Genomic DNA, 7,304 nt, shown 5'->3' with positions numbered 1-7,304 from the left:
CTATTATATTTTATAATTTAATAAATTAAAAATTAATTTATTGTAAATATGAGTTTCACAACAATTACTATCTAATATCTATACAAAACGATATTCAAATTCTGAATATTTGTTTAGTTAGACGAATCCATTAATTATTAGACCAACCAAATTGATTAATTGGCAACCTTTTATCTTGTCCGTCATCAAACTAGTATCAAGTAAATTATTGTTGGGTTGTATGTTTTATATTGGTCCTGGCATGGAAAAGCCATGAATAGTCTTTATTGTTATAGCCCTTAGATCGGAAATGTATTAAAATTCCAGTTAGCATCCAATTTAGCTAAAAGAAGACTATGACTCGAATAATTCTTCATGGTCGAGTATAAACACATTCACAATTATTGCTCTTTGAAAAATGAGGCTCCGAATTGCCACGTCTCTTTAAAGCGACAAACACACATTGTTGTGTATTTGTGTGTGTCAAGTATCTACTGACCAAAGATAATAATAAATATCTTTGTGATGATGCTAATGGCGTCTAATTCATCCAGCATCATATGTGAGCATGAACATCAGAACACGGCATATCACCATCCTAGGACCTTTCTAGATTCTCTCTATCCACACATGGCACTTGGGATGGGACCCCATAAACAATGAGACACACACACTTTCGTCCTTCAATTTCTACTATTTATAATTTTTTGTCCAAAAAGAAAATTATCATGTTGCATAAACTTTTTGACTTTGAGAACTATAGTACTAAACATTATTGATGTGGATTTTTATAACGTGAGATCGAGCAGAACAATTATAAGCATAAGAGTCGTGAATTTCTTATCTTCTCTGCACTAAGTAATGAGGTCATCGAATTATTAATCAACAACTGCAATGATCGCATCACAATCATGTTCAAATCACAGCCCGATTCGTGTTTCCACAAAATCCTCCGGATTCTGGGGAAAACGACATCCCCGACCCGGAGGAAACCCTGAAAACGACATGTATGTGCCATGTGGCTTCTGCTTTGCCACCCAGCAAATGCGTACAGATCACGGGTCGTCGTTTTGCGCTCTGCCACTACGGCTTTTGCCATTTAGCCGCAGACCCGCCGGACACATACATGTTTCTGCCCAAGCTAAGCAATGAGTAAACAGTAAACACCCAAGTTGCAAATTTTATATAGATTAATGATTCCTTTGATTTTTAATTTTTTTGTTATTATACTATATTTTGCCAAGCATGGCTTGCAAGTTGTGTTTTCTTCATGAAATAATTGTGGTGATAATAGTTTTCCTGTTATAGTTTTGGTAGCATGGGTTTTATGGAAGAAACATTATACGAGAAAAACTTGTTATTCATAAAAGTTATTATTGCAGATTTAAAAAATATTTAAATTTATTCGGGAAAAAAATTCTATTGTAGCGCAGCATGTTTATGTAAATTTAGAAATGAAAGAAACCTGGATATGTTTTTATCGAGTAATATCTCAAATAGATCTCTAAAAAATTTACGTTTGGATAGATTTGTCCCCAATAAAAATTTAACTAAGATTTTAGTCTTAACTTTTTGACTTAAATACTAAATACGTCCTCACGTCAGTTTGACCTGATCAGGACTAATATTGATGTCCTATGTGGAGGTTAACAAGTTGACGTGTTCGGTTAAATGCCATGTGTCACTTTCAAGACATTTTGATCCCCATCCAAGTTGGACAAAACGACGTCGTTACGTCCCCACCATGAAAGACAGTACAACCAAACCACGCTGTTTTAGTTGGAGGACCGCACAAGTATATAGGCCCAAAGGCAGTTGGCCCAGCATCACTCTTCTTCTTTACATCAAACACACTTCCACCACTTACAGCACAATCAACTTTCTTATACCTTGCCCTTTTATCTTAGGTCTTAGCCTTGGCAACTCTGCTAACATTGACGTTTAGCTTTGTAGCTTTTATTGTAGTATTCTTCTTTCTCTTATCACTTTTTTTGGCTTCCGTTCCAACATTTTTTTGCCACACTCCTCATCTTCACTTAAATAAAAAAAAAAATCATAGCTTGAGGGTGGGGTTTATAGGACTCATTTTCTGTAAGATTCATACCCATCATCATCACTTGAACTATTCTCAATATCTACATCATTGTCCAACCCAGTATTATTGGTCAAAATATATATAACATTCATCCATATTTTGATTCTGTATTTTATTCTTCTGCAAGGTTCTGATTTCTTTAACTCCATGAATAGAGTGTAGAATAGATTCCAGAGTTGTAGATGTGGGATCATACCAGTACATAGTTTTGTAGTCATGGTATCCCAAGTCTAAAAATTTTTTTTTCAAGTCAAAGAAGCAAATGAGCTCAACATCCATTGGGAAAAACCTTTTCACGTTTTCATTAATGTACACCAAGACACTTTTGTTATCTCGAACAAAGCTTCTACCATGATAAAACACAGAGACCACATCTTCTGACATCTAAATGCCAACAAATAAAGAAGTACAACTCATTTTCTATTGGTTTAATTACTCTATTGGTCCCTATAATTTCGTGAAATTTTCAATTAGATCCCTATACTTTTTTCCTTTTAATTGGGTTTCTACACCAAATTTTTTTTTCAATTAGGTCCTTCTTGGTAGTAATTGGCTTAATTTGATTGGGACCCAATTAAAAAAAAATAGTGCAGGGACTCAAATAAAAGGAAAAAAAATTGTAGGGACTCAATTGAAAAAAAAATTAGTGCAGGGACCCAATTAAAAGGAAAAAAAGTATAGAGACCTAATTGAAAATTTTGCGAAACTATAGGGATCAACAGAGTAATTAAACCTTTCCTATTTTATCCAATATCATTGATCACTACAACTATCATAACAATGCATGTATACAAAATCAGAAATTTCAAAAACAATCAAGTGAAAAATACTTTTTACTAACCTTGATCAATTGGGTATGGAATCAACTGCCGTCACGACTCTCTTCACAACCACTTTCACAATCAAATAGAGCAATGAGTATGGACAACGTTGATGGAGTTATGGAAGGGTTTTCTATGTAAAACCTAGCAGAGCTAATTGGGTATGGAGTAATTTTACCAAACGATTGAATATGAGAAGATTTGTACATCAAATTGATCCCCCAACTAAAACGGCATCATTTAGTTGCATTTCCCTCCATGGCAGGGACGTATTTGTCCTCCACAAAACGACGTCGTTCTCCTCTGCTCCAATAAGACGTCGTTTTGTCCAGCTTGGATGGGGACCAAAATGTCCTGGAGATGACACGTCGAATTTAATCGGACAAGTCAGCTTGTTAATCTTGTCAATGTTAGTCCTGACCGAGTCAAACTGGCGTGGAGACGTATTTGGTGTATAACTTAAAAGTCAATATTAAAATCTTAGTTAAATTTTGTTGGAGACAAATCTGTTCGAAGGTGAATTCTTTAGAGACTTATTTAAAATATTACTCTTTTATTTTTACTCATTAAATTTTTTTAGAATTGAATGTTATGTCTTTTATCAGATGATAGTTTATGATAGGAAATATTTATATTTTTTATTAGAAATAAATTTTATATTTTTTCTATATTGTATAAGTGTCATTTGATTTTTTTATAAATAAAAATTTATTTTTTTCAGAAAAAATACCGTGAGTTACACAATTAATCTTAATTATATAATATTGTTCACACATAATTTTATATATATATATATATTTTGTGTGTGTGATTTTAATATGAATATATTACAGTAGCTATAATAATTATGTAAATATTATTAAAATTAAAATTATATTTTTTTATATTTTAATAATATTTTATAAACAATATTATTATTAATAAAAAATATTACTTTAATTTTAGTAATATTTTTTAAAATACAATAACTATCGTAACATAGGTGCCGAATGATAATATAAAAATTTTTCAACATATAATTATATATTATTTACTTATCGATTCCTTTTACGAAATATATAAAGACCCGTCGAGGTTCCGAAAGCTTATCTCAACATATATATACAAAGGATGGACGGATTAGGACTATACTATAACTAAGAAGATTAATTGAATGATATATGGACGTTAATCCTAAAAGTCCAAAACCTTAATTTAAAACGTGACTTTATAAACTTCAAAAAATAATAAGAAAGGCCAATGATATTGTTTATTACGTCTCTCTACTAGATTTACTTTTAATTTGCCATAATTTAATTGTATGTAAAGCATTGTATTAGTTATGACTTATGAGTCCCTGCGGGATTTGTAAAAAGTCTAAAAATGTCAAGTTCACTGATCTCGTTATGATAATTCAAATTAATGACAAGTGGTCACGTGGTGATGATATAGTACAATAAGAATAAGTTCTGTATAATTTTTGTTTAAACTCAATTTGCACACTCAAAGTTTATAACTTTAATAAAAATATTTAACTTAGTTATTGTCCAATAATAAAAATTTATCACTTTTTTATGTTATGTTGGGAGTTAATACTCAAAATGGCCCTTGAAATTTGACCCCGACTCAATTTAGTTCTCAAAGTTTCAATTGACTCTAATTATACTCTGAAATTTTGACCCGTGCCTCAATTTGGCCCTTCTATCGTTTTCCATCACCAGAAAACTGACCTGGCAATTTTAAATGACACCTGTCACTGTCAAAACGACGTCGTTTAACTCTTGGCACTGAAAATACTTAGAAACGATGTCGTGTGACATGAGAAAGAGGTTAAACCAAAATCCAAACGTTAACCACTTGAAAAGTGAAACCCCAATTGACCTCTCTTCTTCCTTCTCCTCCCCTCGTATACGTACCTTCAGAGAAGAACTATGGTTGTCACTGTAACTGAGGTTTGAAGCTTTTCCTACCTATTTCGCCCCCTGTTCCGAGGGTTACCTGAAACTGGAGGTCGATCTCGGATGAGATCTTCTGTACTGGTCGGAGATGGCGTGTCCGGCTGGCGGGTGGCGGCCGGAGCTGTTGTGTCCGACTTGTTGGACTTGCTGCACTGCTGATCCTTGGCCACCGGAGGGTGGGGGGTTCCTGCAAGAGACTCCGATGCTTAAGTTAGCACGGGTATTAAGCAGGTTTTTAGTAGAATCAGAGTATGAGTTATACCTGGGTGCTCCAGTGTATTTATAGTAGTGTGGGCTGACCTTTCTAATAAGATAAGTTAGTTATCTTATCTTATCTTATCTTATTTTGAGTGAAGTCAGCTTATCTTTAAGGGAACCGCCTTTATCTCTATGGGCTTGGGTTGCCTTTGGATTTGGGTCGTGTTCCTCTATTTTGGCCCTTTATTGGGCTCTCGTGTCGATTTGGCTGACCTCTTTGAGAAGAGGTCGGGTAGCCTGACCTGAAGAGGTCGGTCGCTTTATCGCCAATCATCCCAGGTCAGATAGCTCGACCTAGGGTATGAACAGTGCCCCTGCTTGAGCTCGGTCTTTTTGTTGAGGTCGAGTCTTTGACTTCGGTCCTTCTCTGGCGAAGCCGAACTCAAGCATTTTGTCGATTCCTTTCTTTGTAGAGCCTTTTTGAATGTGGAACGTTTTCCTTTAAAAGCGCGCGCTTTTATATCGGCGCTTTGGAAACGTGCGAGGGTTTAATACCCTCATTAATTGACTTCAAATGCCCCGTTTCCCTTGGTTTTATTTTGAATTTTGCCATCAGAAACGGTTTCTCTTCTTCGTTCCTCTTCGTAACTTCTCCCTTTACTCTCTCATTTTCTATTTTTCCTTAGAGTTTCACAGTTTCTTCCTGTGATGCCTGCTCTTCTACCGCTTTCTGTGGAAAAGGAGTGATTCTGGGTTTCTCCTTCTGTCTTCTTCCGGCGAATTTTTTCCGTTCGAAGGGTGGCTCTGTCGCTTCTTGCTCTTCAGCTTTCTTTCGAGATTTTTTTTTTTATTTTCCAGGTTCGATTTTTCCTCCTCTGTCATTTTTATGCCTGAGTTTGATTTTTGCTTGGAGAAAGTTTGGATCTTTTTGCTTTTTTCGCGCCTGATTGTTGCGTATTCTGGAGTTTCTTCGTATTTTTTCGCCTTTCCTGTTGCTTGATGCTTTTAGGGTTTTTCTGCATGTTGTCGCCGTTTTAGCTTGTGCTTCTGATGATGGTTTTTTGCTTGGTTTAAAAAGGTTGTGTCTTTGACGATTCTCTGTTTGGCATGTTTGGTGTTGTCGAAGCTTTTTGCTAATAGACTGTAAAAAGACAGTGGCTTTGACTTTTTGTACTTTTTTTGTGTTTTGTCTTTTCTCCTATGAAAATGCTTGCTATTTGAATTCTTCTTTTCTTGTTTGGGGGATGCCAAGACGTAAGCTATAGATTTTTCCTGAAACCTTGCTTTGTTACTGCCTCCAAAGGATGCCCCAGGACTTTGGTTTGAGTCTTGGGGTTTTCCTTTTCTGTTTGTTCTTCTGTATACTAGTTGAGTTATTTTGCCCCTTGTCCAAGATGTTTTTTGGTAATCCCATCTTCTTTTCTTATTGTAGGATTAGTTGGCCTCATGTCTTCTCGCAATAACATTGTAGAGATGTCTTCTAAAATTTCCGAGGGGATGTCTGATTGGCTGGACTCCTTTGTCTTGATGTGTGTCTCTGTGGTGGATGCTGATTTTTGTGTAGAGCTGAGGAAACATCATAGGATTTGTGGTAGTGGCGTGACGTTAAGGATTTTTTGCCAGTAAAGAATATCATAAAAATAGTCGCGTTGTAGATATAGTTTCTAGACCAACAAAAATCCCTTTCGTGCAAACGTTTTGGTTGTCACAAAACAAACCCCTTAAAATTGATAACCGAGTATTTAACCTCGGGTCGTCTTCTCAAGGAACTGCAGGGAAGTATGTTCTTATTATTGGTTATGGAGATTGTAAAACTGGGGTTTCAAGAATGAGGAACGAGTAATTTGATGACAAGTAAATTAAATAGCAATTGAAAATAGATAAATACTGTAAAGCAAACTTTTGGCAAGGTATGAGAAATTAGAGGTCCTATCCTAGCTATCCTTAGCAATGATGATGATCGTTGAATCCTAATTCCACTTTGTTAACCTTTACTAAGATAAAGGAAGGTCAAGGGATTAATTGGTTTGATCTTCGAATCCTATTTATTTCCTAAGAAAAGATTGGAATTATAGAAGTTCAATTCAATTAACAAAGATAACAATTATCAATTATGCTGTTGAATTGGATAACTCCTGAGTTACTGATTTCTTAACCAAGACCAAAAGGAGAAAAATAAATCTACTTGGAATAAAATTGTCTTCAGAGTAAAAGTAACAATAGCATGAATAAGAGAAATCAATATTAAACTGAAATACCTCAAATAACATTAAT

The sequence above is a fragment of the Arachis ipaensis genome, chromosome B4 (genome assembly GCF_059453495.1).
Source record: "Arachis ipaensis isolate K30076 ecotype BB chromosome B4, ASM5945349v1, whole genome shotgun sequence".
Taxonomy (NCBI): Eukaryota; Viridiplantae; Streptophyta; class Magnoliopsida; order Fabales; family Fabaceae; genus Arachis; species Arachis ipaensis.
Note: the sequence above shows the minus strand (reverse complement) of the source record.